Source organism: Symphalangus syndactylus, chromosome 12 (genome assembly GCF_028878055.3).
Source record: "Symphalangus syndactylus isolate Jambi chromosome 12, NHGRI_mSymSyn1-v2.1_pri, whole genome shotgun sequence".
NCBI lineage: Eukaryota > Metazoa > Chordata > Mammalia > Primates > Hylobatidae > Symphalangus > Symphalangus syndactylus.
The window spans coordinates 102,045,599-102,063,404 of NC_072441.2; the positions used below are offsets into that span (position 1 = coordinate 102,045,599).

Sequence of the window (17,806 nt, forward strand, 5' to 3'; positions counted from 1 at the left end):
TACTAAAAATACAAAAAAAAAAAATTAACTGGCCATAGTGGCAGGTGCCTATAATCCCAGCTACTAGGGAGGCTGAGGCAGGAGAATTGCTTGAACCTAGGAGGCAGAGGTCGCAGTGAGCCGAGATCACAAAAGAGAGAAAAGAAAAAAGTCTATCGGGCTAATGGGAAGCTGCCAGGGAAGATAGGGTCTTACCATTCAGAGTAACATGCAAAGGCCCTAGGTTTCTTCCCCAACAGTTTCCCACTAGCCCAAAAGCTTTTTTTTAGAGGGGAGTGGGCTGGGGGACAGGAGTCAGTTGACTTTCTATTAGAGAATACATGAATACTCCAGCTTGATAGATTTGCTAACATATATAGGACAGCTTCCTAAGTATTAAAAAACATAGAGAAAATAGTGACATGGGGTCTATTTCCCCCATCCTTCAACCTGGGTGGCCCTGACTTACTTTCAACAGTTGCATGCAACAGAAGTGATGCTGGGAGAGTTTCAGAGCCTAGGCCTCAAGAGACTTTGCAGGAAGCTTGAACTAGCTTGTCTGAGGACAAGAGTACACGAAACAAAGAAGAGCTGTTTTATAATAGCTCAGATCCCTAAAACCAGCCCTAATTTGAGCTGTCAGATGATTGCAGCTACACAAGTGGCCTCAGGGGAGACTAGCAGAACTACCAAACTAAACTCAATCCAAATTGCTGACTCACAGAATTGTAAGCGAATAAAATGGTTGTTTTAAGCAACTAAACTTTAGAGTGGTTTGTTATTTAATAATAGATTATCTGGTGATTATATAATTAAGACAGTTTTACATGTATAAATTTCATTATAGTTTTTTGAGAAAACATGTAATATTGATGTAGGAATTTGAAAGTTTCTCTCAATTGAATCATAACCTTTTTGACAGAACATATTTATCTTTTTTTAGGCTCCAAAAATCACTAAGATACTGACGGACCTTCACAAACACAACATGCCTAAATTTGGCTCCTCAATCCTGCATCATAAATTATCAGTAACAGAAAAGCAAAAGGATACATTTTCAAAGCACAACACGGGCAATGAACCCCTTTTGACTTAAAAATATGTACCATTTGTGCTTAATTTAAACCTATATAAAATGTATCATAATCCAGCTCAACATACTTAAGCTGTGATCCATGCAACAGTCCTCTATGTTGATGTGCCAAAGTAGCATTATTAACTCTTAATACTGATAATGTTTCATGTGTTTCCAAGTTAGATGTTGTCGGTCCTTACTGGTGACAATCTAAAGACCATTCCTGGCCGGGCACGGTGGCTCATGCCTGTAATCCCAGCACTTTGGAAGGCCAAGGCAGGTGGATCACCTGAGGTCAGAAGTTCGAGACCAACCTGGCCAACCTGACAAAACCCTGTCTCTACTAAAAATACAGTAAGTTAGCCAGACGTGGTGGTGGGTGCCTGTAATCCTTGCTACTTGGGAGGCTGAGGCAGGAGAATTGCTTGAACCTAGGAGGTGGAGGTTGCAGTGAGCTTAGATCACACCACTGCACTCCAGCCTGGGGAACAAGAGCAAAACTCCATCCCAAAATAAATAAATAAATAAATAAATAAATAAAGACTGTTCTTTACCATCATTAGCTAAGGCTGGTCATCTTCAGCAAGTTATACTTTTTACCTACCTACAACTATCTTCATATACTCCACAAATATTTTCTCTATCTTGAAACTGTTGGAGGAAAAGAAGAGCGTTTGGCTGCCAATCACTATCTCATTTAATCTTTCCAACAACCTTCTGACATAGGTATTATTACCTCTACTTTACTGATGAAGAAAGGAAAGAAAATTCAGTTACTCAGCTAACTTAGTGATTTAGTCATAATTTGAACCCACATCTATCTGACTCCAAAACCTGTATTTTTTCCACTATAACACCATGCCTTCCAACTTTGAGCACTTGTAACTTTTTATTATACTTTTTAATAATTATTATTGAGCCATAACCAAAGATATCAATTAAATGATGCCTGTTTTGGGTTTAATCTGAGCATGACTGGTTTTAAGTAGGAACTCTGGAACTGTTTAAATCTACTTGTTTATTAAAAAGAAAAAATTAGGTTGTAGCAGCAACTACTGTATTTCTTTTGGAGAGAACCAAAAGGATAACTTTGTCTTGAAGATTTTATTAAAATATTTCACTGAGAAATGAGAAGGGAACTAAAATAAAATGAACCATGTATCTTAAGACACCTTACTGATATTTTAAGATGAAGTATAACATACATACAGATCAAGAGTGTTCAGTTCAACGAATTATCACGTGAGCACACCTGCATACTTAAGACATACATTATCAGCATCTCAAAAGGCCCCCTCACCATCCCTCCCAATGATTACTCCTTTATTCTTCCCCAAATATCACTACTATCCTAACTCCTAACACAATAGGTTAGTTTTGCCTGGTTTAAAATTCTATATAACAGGCTGGGTGCAGTGGCTCATGCCTGTAATCCTAGCACTTTGGGAGGCCAAGGCGGGCAGATCACGAGGTCAGGAGATCGAGACCATCCTGGCTAACACGGGGAAACACCGTCTCTACTAAAAATACAAAAAAATTAGCCGGGCGTGGTGGCGGGCGCCTGTAGTCCCAGCTACTTGGGAGGCTGAGGCAGGAGAATGGCGTGAACCCGGGAGGTGGAGCTTGCAGTGAGCCAAGATCACGCCACTGCACTCCAGCCCGGGCGACAGAGTGAGACTCCATCTCAAAAAAAAAAAAAAAAATCTATATAACGGAATCATCAGTATGTATTCTTTTGTACTTGGCTTCTTTCACACAATGTTGTTGTTGTTGTTGTTGTTGTTATTATTATTATTTGAGTCAGGGTCTTGCTTTATCACCGAGGCTGAAGTGCAGTGGCATGATCATGGCTCACTGCAGCCTTGAACTCCTGGGTTCAAACGACCCTCCCACCTCAGCCTCCTGAGGAGCTGGGACTATGAGCATGGGCCACCATGCCTGGCTACTTTTTACAATTTTTGCAGACACGGGCTATATTGCCCAGGCAGTGATCCTCCTACCTCAGCCTCCCAGATCAGTAGGATGTCAGGTGTGAGCCACCGCGTCCGGCCCACACAATATTATTTTTGTTAGATTTCTTTTCCCAGCATTTACTACATTTTAAACTGTTACAAAGCACTCCAGTTAAAATGATCACAGTTAGGAAGCTACCCTTTATGAACTTATTTTTGGAGCAATGATGACTTGTAGATTTTGAATGCTGCAGATTTCTCATGTTGAACTGGGAGGAACAAAAATGGGTGTCAATAAAAAAAGTAGACAACAAAAATCTCTTTACTCAAGAAAACAGTGTATGCATCACACAGCATATGTGTCACACACTAATAGTCTCTTATTACTTGCTTCTTGCTCCTATTACTTGCTTCTATTTCTTTTTCCCAATGATCCTGTGCTTTAGGCTTCCTTGTGGCATTTGGTGGCTGCCATCATGTTCTGACTAATTCTAGAAACATATAGATGTATTCACAATAGGTACATATCTAATTATATATTCTGACTTAGAAATTTTATTTGCATTAAAAACCTAGTATATTTAATAATAATAATAGCAATAACATCAATGTTTTTAAAATGTATTTTCCCCATAATCTCTTAGGTCTTAAGGACATTTCATTACTTTGTTTTGTTTTGAAATATGCCTCCTAGAATTCAAACTATTTCCAGAAAACAATGTCACAGAGACTTTTAATTGCAGATACTTAAAAAACAGTGCTTAGAAAAGAAGAAAGAAGAAGAAAGAAAGAAGCAGAAGCAGCAGCAGAGGAAGAAGCAGAAGAGGGGAACGGAGGAGGAGGAAGAAGAGAAGGAGGAAGAGGAGGAGCTGATTCATTTTCCATTTTAGAATTATTTCTCAACTACTATTGCAAGCAAAATTCCATTTTTAAGGGTTTAAAAGAATGAAAAAATTGCTACATGAACTCCAAACACAGAATCCTATAGCCACAATGTATCTTGTTTATACTGTATTATTATTTTATCTTTATATAAAGTGGTTTGAAACAGGAAATAAATTGTAAAAGGGGATGTTCTGGCTGGGTACGGTGGCTCACACCTGTAATCCCAGCACTTTGGGAGGCCAAGGCTGGCAAATCACCTGAGGTCAGGAGTTCGAGACCAGCCTGGCCAACATGGCGAAACCCCATCTCTACTAAAAACATAAAAATCAGCCAGGTGTGGTGGCGGGCGCCTGTAATCCCAGCTACTTGGGAGGCTGAGGCAGGAGAATCACTCAAACCCAGGAGGTGGAGGTTGCAGTGAGTCAAGATTGCACCACTGCACTCCAGCCTAGGCAACAGAGTGAGACTTTGTCTGGAAAAAAAAAAAAAGATGTTTTGCTGATTCCCAAGTAGTTGCGAATGTTAGAGAACCTACTGACTGGCTGCTGCTGTATCAGAATCAAATATGACACTTCCTCCAAAATATGTAATGATGATCTTTCAGGGATTAAATTCATGCTTAGGTTTGTATAGTGTGCATGTTATAGGGAAGAGGAAACGAAAGGTTGAGACAAGTCTAACTACTGTGGATTGCACAATAAACAGATAAGTCTATTTATTACTTGTTAAAAACAGGGACCCTGGTTAAGAATATAGTTTGTCCTACTCTTCCTCCAACCCTGAACCTTCTCCCCATTTCTATATAGGCATTAATACATGAATTCCTTCAGAGAAGGCCTTCCCTGATCATCTTATTTCAAATAGATGTCCCAATCTCAATCCCTCCCCAGCCCTCTGCTATCCAACCACATGTTAAACTGCATGCTTCCCATCTCTTTCCTGATTAATTTTTCTCAATGATACTTCTCATCCAACATCTATGTTTTATATTTATTTTGTTACGGCATATACCCATCGCTACTGAAATATTAGCTCCTTAAAAGTGGGCCAGACATAGTGGCTCGTGTCTGTAATCCCAGCATTTTGGGAGGCCAAGGCAGGTAGATCACTTGAGGTTAGGAGTTCAAGACCAGCCCGGCCAACACGGTGAACCCATCTTTACTAAAAACACAAAAAATTAGCTGGGTATGGTGGCACATGTCTGTAGTCCCAGCTACTTGGAAGGCTGAGGCACAAGAATCACTTGAACCTGGGAGGCAGAGGTTGCAGTGAGCCGAGATCACGCCACTGCACTATAGCCTGGGCCACAGAGCAAGACTCAGTCTCAAAAACAAACAAACAGATTTTTGTTTCTATCTTTAACTATTTCTGAGTACACTCTATGTACCAGGAAGTCTTTTATGTGGATCACATGCATACACTTCATCCTCGCAATGAGCCTATTTGGTCTCATTATTAATTTTAGGGCTGAGAACACTGTAACAGAGATGTTAGGTAATATGCTGGTCACTTGGCAACTAAATTTATTCTTATTTTTGAGCTGGTGATTCCTTCTGTAATCTTTCTTTAGTGATACCACTAGACAATGTACATTTCTGGTAATCATGCCTGACATCCTCACTTTTTCCTTCCACTAAAAAAAAAACTTCCATAAATATACATACCTACTGTGTACCCACAAAAATTAAAAATAAGTAAAATGATAATAATAAATTACCTCTTGTATCTATAACTTCCTTTTCACCTCCACTTTCTTGATTGAGGCCCTTAGTCATTCATTCAAAAACTACTTATTTAGCATCTACTACATGCCAGTGTCCCAGAAAGTGATATAGTCCTGAATGAAATAAAGTCCTTGCTCTCATACAGAATACAGACTCATCACCTACATCACACAGCAACCTTTTTTTCTTTTTTCAATTTTTGAGACAAGGTCTCACTCTGTCACCCAGGCTAGAATGCAGTAGCATGATCAGAGCTCACTGCAGCCTCGACCTCCCAGGTTCAAGCAATCCTCCCACCTCAGTCTCCCCAGTAGCTGGACTACAGGCATGCACCACCATGCCTGGCTGTTTTTTTAGTTTTTTTTATAGACGGGGTCTTACAATACTGCCCAGGCTGGTTGCAAACTCCTAGACGCAAGTGATCCTCCTGCCTTGGCCTCCCAAAGTGCTGGTATTGTGAGCCATCACGCCTGACCACACAGCAACTGTTTAACTGATCTCTGTCCTCAGGATAGTTCTTGCCTTCCTCTACCTTCCTCACAGCTGATAGTCACTTACCTACATCAAATTCTTCCATGACAAGTCAATTTTTAAAAAGGATGATACACTTGAGCAGAAAAGGATATTCAAATGGCAATAAGCATATAATATGTTCACTGAGGAGCGATTACCCATGAGGGGAAGAAGGTACTTAAAGCTTTTCATCTTAAAACTCTGGGTACAATGGATTAATTAATGAATGTCAATCATGGGGGAATAGGTGCTACCACTTCATTATTTATGGATGCCTTTGTAAGAATATTATCTGTACCAGCCTTATGATATTCTAATTACTCATATGCATTTAAAGAGATTTACCATCCTATTTTCTATTCTAAGAATTTTCTTACTTCAAAACCCATCAAATTCTATTTTATAGTGATAGAATAAACTGGAAGAGTCTTTTGTGCCCTCATGAACAGGTTTTCATCAACCACAGACCTACAAAATAAGAAGACATTTCTGAAAAAACTAACCCAGATAATGAATAAATCCAAAAAATCCATAATTCAATTAAAAAAAAACACTATATGAAGAGTCTTACATTTACTTTTTAAAGTTTTTGATAAACTTAATGACAGGCTAGATTCAAGCAAAGAAGATTGACAGTTTTAACTAAAACCATTCAAAAACTGTTATCAATGGGGTAATTAATGTAAAAATTGACATATAAAATATGGGTTTTAAAAGTAGTAATTACAGGGAAAGCATTTCTAAATGAAAGCTGAAATCCAGGTTTTTTGTTTTTTTTTCAAGTACAGTACTTGAATGTGGAAGACTACTAGTCTTTAAAAGAGTCTCCACAAAAATGGACTTTTGAGCCAGTGTAACCAGTATACAGAAAAGTCAAATCAAGATCATAAGCAGTACGATTATTTTTAGTCAAGGACTAAGCACAGAGGGACAGCTTACCTCAAAAGAAAATCAAGAGACTGATACGAGGACCTCCATTTTTCAAGCTGTGAAAATTTTTAACATGATGAGTTTAGGAAGATGCAAGTTCATATAGTAACCAATTTGGGTTCTACAGATCAAAGTATAGTTTGAATAGAATCCAAAGGTAAATTATGGCCAATAGAGGATTTAGGATGCCAATAATGTTCAGTTTAATTCTATTCACCTTTAACAACCAATTCGTATTAGTATTGAAAATTAGTTTTTGTCATCTAAAATGGGTCACAGCCAGGCATGGTGCCTCATGCTAATCCCAGCAGTTTGGGAGACCAAGGCAGACAGCTTGAGCCCAGAAGTTCGAGACCAGCCTGGGCAACACAGCGAGACGCCGTCCCTACAAAAAAATACAAAAATTAGCGGGGTGTGCTGGCACGCACCTGTAGTCCCAGCTACCAGGTGGGGATGAGGTGGCAGGGGTGGCCTGAGGTAGGTGGATCACTTGAGCCTGGGAGGTCAAGGCTGCAGTGAGCCCTGATCCCTCTACTGCACTCTAGCCTGGGCAACAGAGACTGTCTCAAAAAATAAAATAGGTAACATATGAAGAGATAAATATTTTTCCATCGAGAGAACCAGCTATTTAGCTGATTAGGATAAATTTCCTCATTTTAGTTTCTAATTGTTTAAAGAATTATAAATAATATGTTTATGAAATCTATAGCTATAGCTTCTATAGATTTAACTTATAAAGATATTTTAAATCACATATTACATAATCAGTCTCCAATACCCTCTTCAAAATAACTTCTAAAAGTAGCCCCAACTAGTGGTGATCCCAAGAAAGAACTAGAGCCGGGCACGGTGGCTCACGCCTGTAATCCCAGCACTTTGGGAGGCCGAGGCGGGTGGATCACGAGGTCAGGAGATCAAGACCATCCTGGCTAACATGATGAAACACCGTCTCTACTAAAAACACAAAAAAATTAGCTGGGCGTGGTGGTGGGCGCCTGTAATCCCAGCTACTCGGGAGGCTGAGGCAGGAGAATGGCGTGGACCTGGGAGGCGGAGCTTGCAGTGAGCCAAGATCACGCCACTGCACTCCAGCCTGGGCGACAAGAGTGAGACTCTGTCTCAAAAAAAAGAAAAAAAGAAAAGAACTAGAATAAGGAGATCTAGATTCTAATACCAACTCTGCCATTTATTAGTGCTGAGATCTGCACACCTCTGCTAAATATTCAAAAGGTTTAGAGGAAAATAAAAAACAAAAAGATGACTCCAGATTTTAAGGACAAAAAGGATCAGACTTATAGAATGCTGCCACATAAAATAAATTTTTTTAAAAAATGAAGGCTCGAAAACAAAATAAAATTATAAAAAATTTAAAAAAAGAACAGCAGACTAAAAAGAGATGATGCTGTGATGGAAAACCTAGGAAACCATACTATAATGGACAACATTTGAAAAGGATGGTTCTTTGGGGGAGTAAAGGATTTTAAATATCCAATTGAGGGTTGCTGATAGTACAAGCAACAAAACAAAATAGACAATGCATTGAAAATGTAGGCTTGAGGAGAAATTGAGATCATATAAACAGGAAAGTTCTCTATGAGAGTGAATGGAAGTGGAGAATTGAACCTTGGGGGAATCATATATATCAGTGCTTTCCAATATCGTAGCCACTAGTTACATGTGGCTATTGAGCCTTTCAAATGTGCTGGTGAGACGGCGGAATTAAATTTCAAATTTTAAATAAAATTTAAATGTATTCATACAATGGAATAGTATTATTATTATTATATATATATATTTTTGAGAGACAGTCTCACTCTGTCGCCAGGCTGGAGTGTAGCGGCGCGATCTCAGCTCACTGCAACCTCCGCTGCCCGGGTTCAAGCGATTCTCCTGCCTCAGCCTCCCAAGCAGCTGGGACTACAGGCGCACACCACCAGGCGTGGCTAATTTTTGTATTTTTAGTACAGATGGGGTTTCACCATGTTGGCCAGAATGGTCTTGATCTCCTGACCTCGTGATCCTTGGCCTCCCAAAGTGCTGGGATTACAGGCGTGAGCCACTGTGCCCAGCCACGATGGAATATTATTAAGTGGTAAAAATAAACTGTGAAGCCATGAAAAGACATGAAGAGGGCCAGGCGTAGTGGCTCACACCTATAATCCCAGCACTTTTGGGAGGCCAAAGCAGGAGCACTGCCTGAGCCCAGCAGTTCAAGACCAGTCTCTATTTTAAACAAAAACAAAAACAAAAGAAGAAGGTATTCAAGAAGGGACCTAAATGCATATTGTTAAGTGAAGATGCCAGTCTGAAAGGACTATATACTATGATTCCAACCACATGACATTCTGGAAAGGTAAAACTATGACTGTAAAAAGATCAGTGGTAGCCAGGGGTTCAGAGGGATGAGGCAGAGATGAGTAAGTGGAACATGGGACATTTTTAGGTCAGTGAAACCATTCAGCACTATTCTAGAATAGTGGATATATAATGTTATGCATTCGGCAAAACCCATAGAACTGTCCAACACAAAGGGTGAATCCTAATGTGAACTATGGACTTTAGTTAATAATGTATCAACACTGGTTCATCAGTGATAACCAACACACCACACTAATGCAAGATACTAACAGAGGAAACTGTGGGGGAGAGTATAGATGGGAACTGTGTATTTTTTTGTACAATTTTTCTGTAAATCCAAAACTGTTCTAAAAAAATAAAATCTTTCAAAAAACTCAAATTTACATAGCCACATATAGTTAGTGGCCAGTATTGAACAGCATAGGCCCATATAAATAGACTGATGTGGGAAGAAAATGAGAATGGTATATGAAGAATTACTTCATTTCTGACTACCACTCCCAAAAGTACACTTACAGTAACCCTAAACTATATAAGGTTTTATATGCAGCTTCTATATTAACATTTTACAGTAGAACTTGATCAAAAATATTCTGGATGAATATCTTTCTAATTTTTGTTAAATAGAATTTAAGGAGGAAAATAACATTTATTAAAGGTGTCAGGTACTATACTAACGATATTATCATTTACATTTCCAAACAACCTTTAGAGAAAAGTATTACTATTTCTGTTTTTAGAGATGAGGAATTATAAAGCTTAAGTCATAAAAGATGAGAACCTAGATCTACTGGACTCCAAAGTCTATGTTCTATTTTTTTTTTTAGCAAAGTCTATATTCTAATATACACCACTCTACTGTATATATGTTTATGATTCCCAAAATTACAAACATAATTTTCCCACAGTGAATTTTCCATCAGGAGCAATACTTTATATATAGCACAATACAACAGTTAATGATATACTCAGAGTCTAATGAGGTGTTGTATAGGTAACTGCTGTCCCTATTTTAAACAGCCTCAGGCTAATGTGACTCTTTTCTTGCCACTCAGCTGGCCCTCCATCCTACCTAGATGGCTGTACTCCAACATCTACTTTGCACCTTTTAATCTGCTGTGGGACAAGAAAATAGATAATCAAATTCCTTGAATTATGTACAAAGCAAGAGAACTTCTAAACCAATGTGTTAGTGCAGATGATTTAGTTCATTAATTTTTCTGACAATTACAGGCCTTTTTTTTTTTTTTTTTTTTTTCTTTGCCTACTTCTTAATCTAAACTGAGACCTGGACAAATTAAATACTGTTCTATAATAAAGCTAAGCATTTACTGACTGTTTCATTCAAAAGTTTTCCACTCCACTTTTTTTTTTTTTTTTTTTTTTGAGACAAGTCTCGCTCTGTTGCCCAGGCTGGAGTGCAGTGGCATGATCTCAGCTCACTGCAACCTCCTCCGCCTCCTGGGTTCAAGCAATTCTCTGCCTCAGACTCATGAGTGGCTGGGATTACAGGTGCCCGCCACCATGCCCGGCTAATTTTTTTGTATTTTTAGTAGAGATTGGGTTTCACCATCTCGGCCAGGCTGGTCTTCGACTCCTGACCTCGTGATCTACCCGCCTCGGCCTCCCAGAGTTCTGGGATTACAGGCGTGAGCCACCACACCTGGCCTCATGTTTTTCATATATATATATGTTTTAATACAGATGGGGTCTCACTATGTTAGCCAGGCTGGTCTGGAACTCTTGGCCTCAAGTGATCCTGCCACCTCGGCCTCCCTAAGTGGTGGGATTACAGGTATGAGTCACCGCCTCCTAGCCTATCCCATATTTTTCATGGATATAGCTCTAAACATCACCTCATTTAAAGACATTATTTTTATTTTTGTATTTGTTGACATTATCTACTTCAAGACAAAAGTTCGGCCGGGTGCAGTGGCTCATGTCTGTAATCCCAGCACTCTGGAAGGCCATGGCGGGTAGATCACTTGAGATCAGGAGTTCAAGACCAGCCTGGCCAACATGGTGAAATCCCGTCTTTACTGAAAATACAAAATTTGGCCGGGCATGGTGGCGTGAGTCTGTAATCCCAGCTACTTGGGAGGCTGAGACACAAGAATTGCTTGAACCCAGGAGGCAGAGGTTGCAGTGAGCCGAGATCATGCCATTGCACTCCAGCCTGGGTGACAGAGCGAGACTCCGTCTCAAAAAAAAAAAGTTATTTTTATAACTTAAATGTATTAATTGAGTACATTAGCTTTCCACTAAATGTTACTCTAAAAAATTAACGAGGCATATATAAAAACACAGAAACATGTATTTACAAAAAGTTGACATTTTCCCGAAAAAAATTACAGAAAACCAGAAATTTTACTGCAGAGTTCTAAATATTTTGATATAATCCTTTTCCTTATCATTTTTTAAGTTTTCTTTTTTTCTTTTTCTTTTTTTTTTTTTTTTTTTGAGGTGGGGTTTCACTCTATTGCCCAGGCTGGTCTGGAACTCCTGGCTTCATGAGATCCTCCTGCCTTGGCCTCCCAAAGTGCTAGGATTACAGGCTTGAGCCACTGCACTCAACTTAAGTTGTTCTTATAACTAAATTATAATTATGTATATTAATAAAATTTTCCTTAAGGGAGATTAATAACAAAATTTTAAATTATTTTTTTCTACTTAGATCTCCTATAACCTCATTAGAAATCTTTACTAAGAACACAAAGTGACTTTTGTTTCTCATAAATTTTAAGATTTCAATTCAATTAGATAAAGTACCATTTTGAATTTAAGATAACGATATATTTCCAAAGCCCCAAATGGAAACGTCAATCTTAGCAGTAACTCTGAAGTCCAAGTTTATTACTCTTTATTCTAGAAAGAAAAAAAAAAAACAAAACTAATTTTGCCTCCCTCAGTCAGCCCATTAAAACAATCCAAAAAAGCTTACTAAACAACTGCCTTTATAACAATGTTCATGTTTTTAGAGGTGATCAGGTATAGGGCCAAGATCAAGGTTTCTAACACTTTCAACAAGGGATTAAAAGCAGAGTGTCAGACAAATCAAAACTCTAAATATTCTCAAAGATTAGCTGAATAAAAAAGTCATAAAGTTAGATTCACAGGGATCAAAGAGCTTCAACCTAATTCTAAAAATCGTTTCCCAGTGTAACTTCAAATAAATCCTTTGTGAATATTCCTAGTTTCTTCCATACATTAAGAAAATCTAAAAGGCAAACGAGTTCTAGATAGGAGACTAAGTATTAGTTGTTCACATTTGTATAGAACATTAAATTTTAGTTCTTATAACCCAATGAAGAAATACAAATGAGTCTAAGAGTTTGAGCAAAACCCTCTGGAGTGATCAAAACAAAACTGCAAACTTCTATGATTCTCAACTTTTCTTCCATAAAGAGTCCCTGGCAGCATGTCTACTGTACTTAGAGAAGCATGCAAAGAATTAGGTGGTTTTTTATTCCTAACAATCACATCCCAAAGTTTTTTCTGCAATTTCAATTGTACAGAGTACTCTTCCTCGATGTTGGCTCAAATTAGAGACAGAAAGAAGAATGGGTTTGCTAGGGATTAGGGAAGAGGGGAATACAGAGTAACTGCTTAAGGGGTACAGTGTTTCCTTTTGGGGTAATGAACATGTTTTGGAATTAGAGCTGGTGGTTGAACAACATTGTGAATGTACAAAGTGCCACCTAAACTGTTTACTTTAAAATGATTAATTTTATGTTATGTGACTTAACCTCAATAAAAAAAATTATGTTAATCTGTAGATAAAAATGACCCCTTTAGAACTCTTTTCTTCCTCAAAAAAAAAAAAAAAAAAACCTAGGCCGGGCGCGGTGGCTCACGCTTGTAATCCCAGCACTTTGGGAGGCCGAGGCGGGCGGATCACAAGGTCAGGAGATCGAGACCACGGTGAAACCCCGTCTCTACTAAAAATACAAAAAAATTAGCCGGGCGTGGTGGCGGGCGCCTGTAGTCCCAGCTACTCGGAGAGGCTGAGACAGGAGAATGGCGTGAACCCGGGAGGCGGAGCTTGCAGTGAGCCGAGACTGCGCCACTGCACTCCAGCCTGGGTGACAGAGCGAGACTCCGTCTCCAAAAAAAAAAAAAAAAAAAAAAAAAAAAAAACCTGCTACCATGTTCAAATGCTATTTAGATCTTGGAAAGTTTTTAGATAAAATGCAATTATAAGTTAAATTATTACCACATGTGCACAGTAATAATCAGTGAAGGTATACCAGTGTCAGTTTAAAACACTGCTATGCCTGTAATCTCAGCACTTTGGGAGGCGGAGGTGGATCACTTGCGCCCAGGAGTTTGAGACCACCCTGGGCAACATAGCAAAATGCTATCTCTATAAAAATAATAAAAATTTTAAAAAGTAGCCAGGTAAGGCGGGAATATCACTTAAACCAAGGAGTTTGAGGCTGAAGTGAGCTATGATAGTGCCACTGCACTCCAGCCTGGGTGATAGACCATGAGTGACTCTGTCATTCATTCATACATATATACATACAGCATTGCTAAAATGCTTGATAACTTTCAAAAGAATATTGCTCTGACATACATCTGTAAATAAGTAAGGTGACTTTAAATTTGAGGAAAATTCTTTCCCCAAGCCTCAATCAGGAAAACATCATAAACTAATAAGAAGTATCTAATAAACAAAAAGTAAACAAGATTATATAAGAAGTAAACAGGCAGAATCCTGACCAAAAATGGACAGACATAAATATGCTAAAGTTAACTGTCTTGGGGATGTAGGGCAACATTACTTCAGATTGGTAAACGTCACACTTCAAAAATAGAAGAAATCTACCTTAAGAAACCCTGTAGTAAGAAAAACTCCTCTGTATAAATGCCTGACAAAATTAATCTTTTATCATAACCTCTAAAGCTAGTCCAAATCCAGCCTAGATTCCAGAATTACACAAAAGAAAAAATCTTGGAGACGGTTCTGGGAAAAGGCTGACTGAAATCTGTGACTGTTTTGATACAGGCCAATCTGAGAATTTTAATCCCTCTGAACCCAATCCTGAAGAATACCTGAACCCTGAGCACAGACGAGGCCAAAGCTAAACCAGGTCAGAATACCCTGCCAAGGAACATCCTGATCCGAGGTGTTCACCAAACAGGGATCATTTATCAGTTTATTCTTCACTTTGTTGGATGCTGACCATTTTCAAGATATATACAAGAGTGGACTGATCAGACCCATCAAAATCTATTTCAAGCCCTAAGATCTGGAGATGAAAAATACTGCAGAATTCTAAATTATCTATGGCTTAAAGAAAAAAAATTATAAATTAAGAACTTCAAATATTAGCTGATCCAACTTTAACATCATTGAATATCTTTAATTATTTAAAAAAATTTATAAAGTATTTCAAAGGCACAATTTAGTAATTGCCTATGTAACAAATTAACCATGAAAACAATTATAGCAGTATGATAAATCTGGCCTATGTAAACAGTACGAGTTTTTATATTTTATAGCATTCAGATATGCTAAAAACAAAAATTTAAGTGTTTTTTTTTTTTTTTTTTTTTTTTTTTTTTTTTTTTGAGACGGAGTCTCGCTCTGTCGCCCAGGCTGGAGTGCAGCGGCGCAATCTCGGCTCACTGCAAGCTCCGCCTCCCGGGTTCACGCCATTCTCCTGCCTCAGCCTCTCCGAGTAGCTGGGACCACAGGCGCCCGCCACCACGCCCGGCTAATTTTTTTGTATTTTTAGTAGAGACGGGGTTTCACCGTGGTCTCGATCTCCTGACCTCGTGATCCGCCCGCCTCGGCCTCCCAAAGTGCTGGGATTACAAGCGTGAGCCACCGCGCCCGGCCTAAGTGTTTCTTTTGTGATTCACATGAACAAATACTTTCTTGGTCTTACAAGTAGATATCTGACAGGATACAAATAATGATAATAGCATAAGTTCACAGGCAAAAAAAGGAATCTGTCGACATAGAAGATGCTTCAAAGTTTAACTGTGACACATGTGGTAGTGGCAAAGAATCTAATTTGTGTCACAAGACCTGGGTCTGAGTAAGCTCTTTTACCTATTAATTATGTGATCTTTTTGCTGGTTACGTAGCTACTCTTAGCTTCAGATTCTTCATATGAAAAAATGAGGACAACAGAACTAATACTGCAGCATGAGGAAGCTTAAATATTTTTATTCATTCAACAAATATGTTCTGAAAAACTAAATTTTTATTATTGTGTACAAAATTACCCTTTTTAATTTCTTCAAATAAATCAAACATATATTAACTTTTAATATTACCAAGAAAATATAAATCTAATTCTTAAGCTCTGGTTCCAAAACTTCTTAGAAGTAAATTTTTATTACCTGAGAAAATATGAACTTAAGTAATAAGTATTGATACTGAAGACGGGACAGTTGAGGGATCATATCTTAAAACTGTTTTGACACAAAATAAATGAAAACAATTCCCTAAATTTTTTTCCTATTAAACAGAAATACAGACCCAGACTAAGCCCATAAATTGCTGGGTCAATAACCAATCTCAAATACAAAACCTTACCACTTAAAAATATTTATTTTCAGAAAAATGATATTAAATGAGGTAAATCTGCCCTTGACATAACACGGCGAGATTTTTTTCATAACACAGCACATGAACCACTTAAAACTTACAACCTATAAATTACTACAATTGTTCTAATAGGTTTAGGGCCACACATGAATTTAAATATCATTATAACACAGACTTTACTTGGAATCTGCGCTGACCTAACAAAATTTAGCACAGAAAAAAAAAAAATCACAGATTTGAGCACCTGAAAAACGGTGTCCTTTCTGAAATATCTGCAGAAAAGTCACAACATCAGGAGCCATAGAAAGTTGTTATTTCTCCATCATTCAAAAAATCAAAACATTTCCAACATTATTTATGCTAAGCATAAAATGAAGGTCAATATTGATATTCATTCACTATACTTCAAATCCTAAACAAGATAATTCAACCTTTATGTTTATTCAATTGCTAGTCTATTCAGTATCAATTGTTGTGGAAGAACTAAGAACTAGACTAGTGCTGCTTATAATGTTTTTAATTATAACAGACTTGGACCAATTCTACTTAGAAATTTGCCCTTAAAAGAGGTGAAAGATATTAACTGGCATCTTTTCAGCACAGGTCAGTGCTGAAAAGAACACAACCTATAATCCTAAGGCCTTGCAGTTGAATGTTAACAAGTGAAAAGCGATCTCCTTGGATGTATCCAAGCAATTTTAATATAAATTTCTGCATACCTAGGTAGAAAGTACTTTAGAAATAAATCTACCTTTTCCCTCACTTGTAAGAAAATGTGGTAGAAGCCTTGAGAAATTAAGTTTAAGGCTGAGCGAGGTGGCTCACACCTGTAATCTCAGCACTTTGGGAGGCCGAGGAGGGCAGATGACTTGAGGTCAGGAGTTCCAGACCAGCCTGGCCAACATGGTGAAACCCCGTCTCTACTAAAAATACAAAAATCAGCCAGGCGTGGTGGCGGGCGCCTGTAATCCCAGCTACTCTGGATGGTGAGGCAGGAGAATCGCTTAAATCCGGGAGGTGGAGGCTGCAGTGAGCCCAGATTGTGCCACTGCACTCCATCCTGGGTGACAGAGCAAGACTCCGTCGCAAAATAAAACAAGAACAAACAAAAACGAAATCAAATTTCAAACTCAGAGAAAAGACTGGTCTTGAACAGTTTCAGGAAAAATTACTGAAACACGAGACAAGGCACAAGAAGCTCTACGGCCGGAGACGAACCACCTCTGTCTCCTTTAGAAGTGCTTCCTGAGGTCCACTTTATGCTAGTTAAATGTTGCTTCTTATACTGCAAGTTATAATTCAAAACGCCTAGCTGGAATAAAAGTCCTCTTTAAACATTACAGTTTGTCTCCGCGTTGCCAGTAAGTGTTTGTTTCCAGTTTCATAGGCTATTCTGGTATGTCAAGAGTTGTATCATTACTGTTCCAAAAGAGCCCTTGTTTCAATCCACTCTCACCAGGGAGGCGGGCATAACTGATGTTTACAGAACTGATGCTTAGAGATGTTTAGAGAGGCGCGCATCCCTTACCACTCCATCCTTTATCGATAACCAGATTTTGTATGTTTTTGTTGCATTTAAGTTGTTTTTTTTTTTTTTTTTTTTTTTAAAGACACCTGCACACACACAATTTTCCCATCGCCAGCAGGGAGAAGACTACCAGGCTAGATCTCCAGGGGCTTCAGGGAAACAGACACCGTGAAATCTACTTGGCCAAAGAAGGGGAGCGCTTCAGGGGCTGGGGGTGGAAGCAGCCTTGAGGTGCTGGGAGGCCGAGGCGGCGCCTGTTTACAGACGCCTTCGCCCTCCCCCACCCTCACAGACGAGGGG

General features: G+C 38.6%; 1 protein-coding gene across 5 annotated transcripts in view; it reads right to left on the minus strand.

Moving 5' to 3' along the window:
- The window catches only part of RC3H1 (ring finger and CCCH-type domains 1), a 93,405-nt gene that overhangs the window by 74,928 nt on the left and 671 nt on the right, over positions 1–17,806 (minus strand). The window lies entirely within an intron of this gene.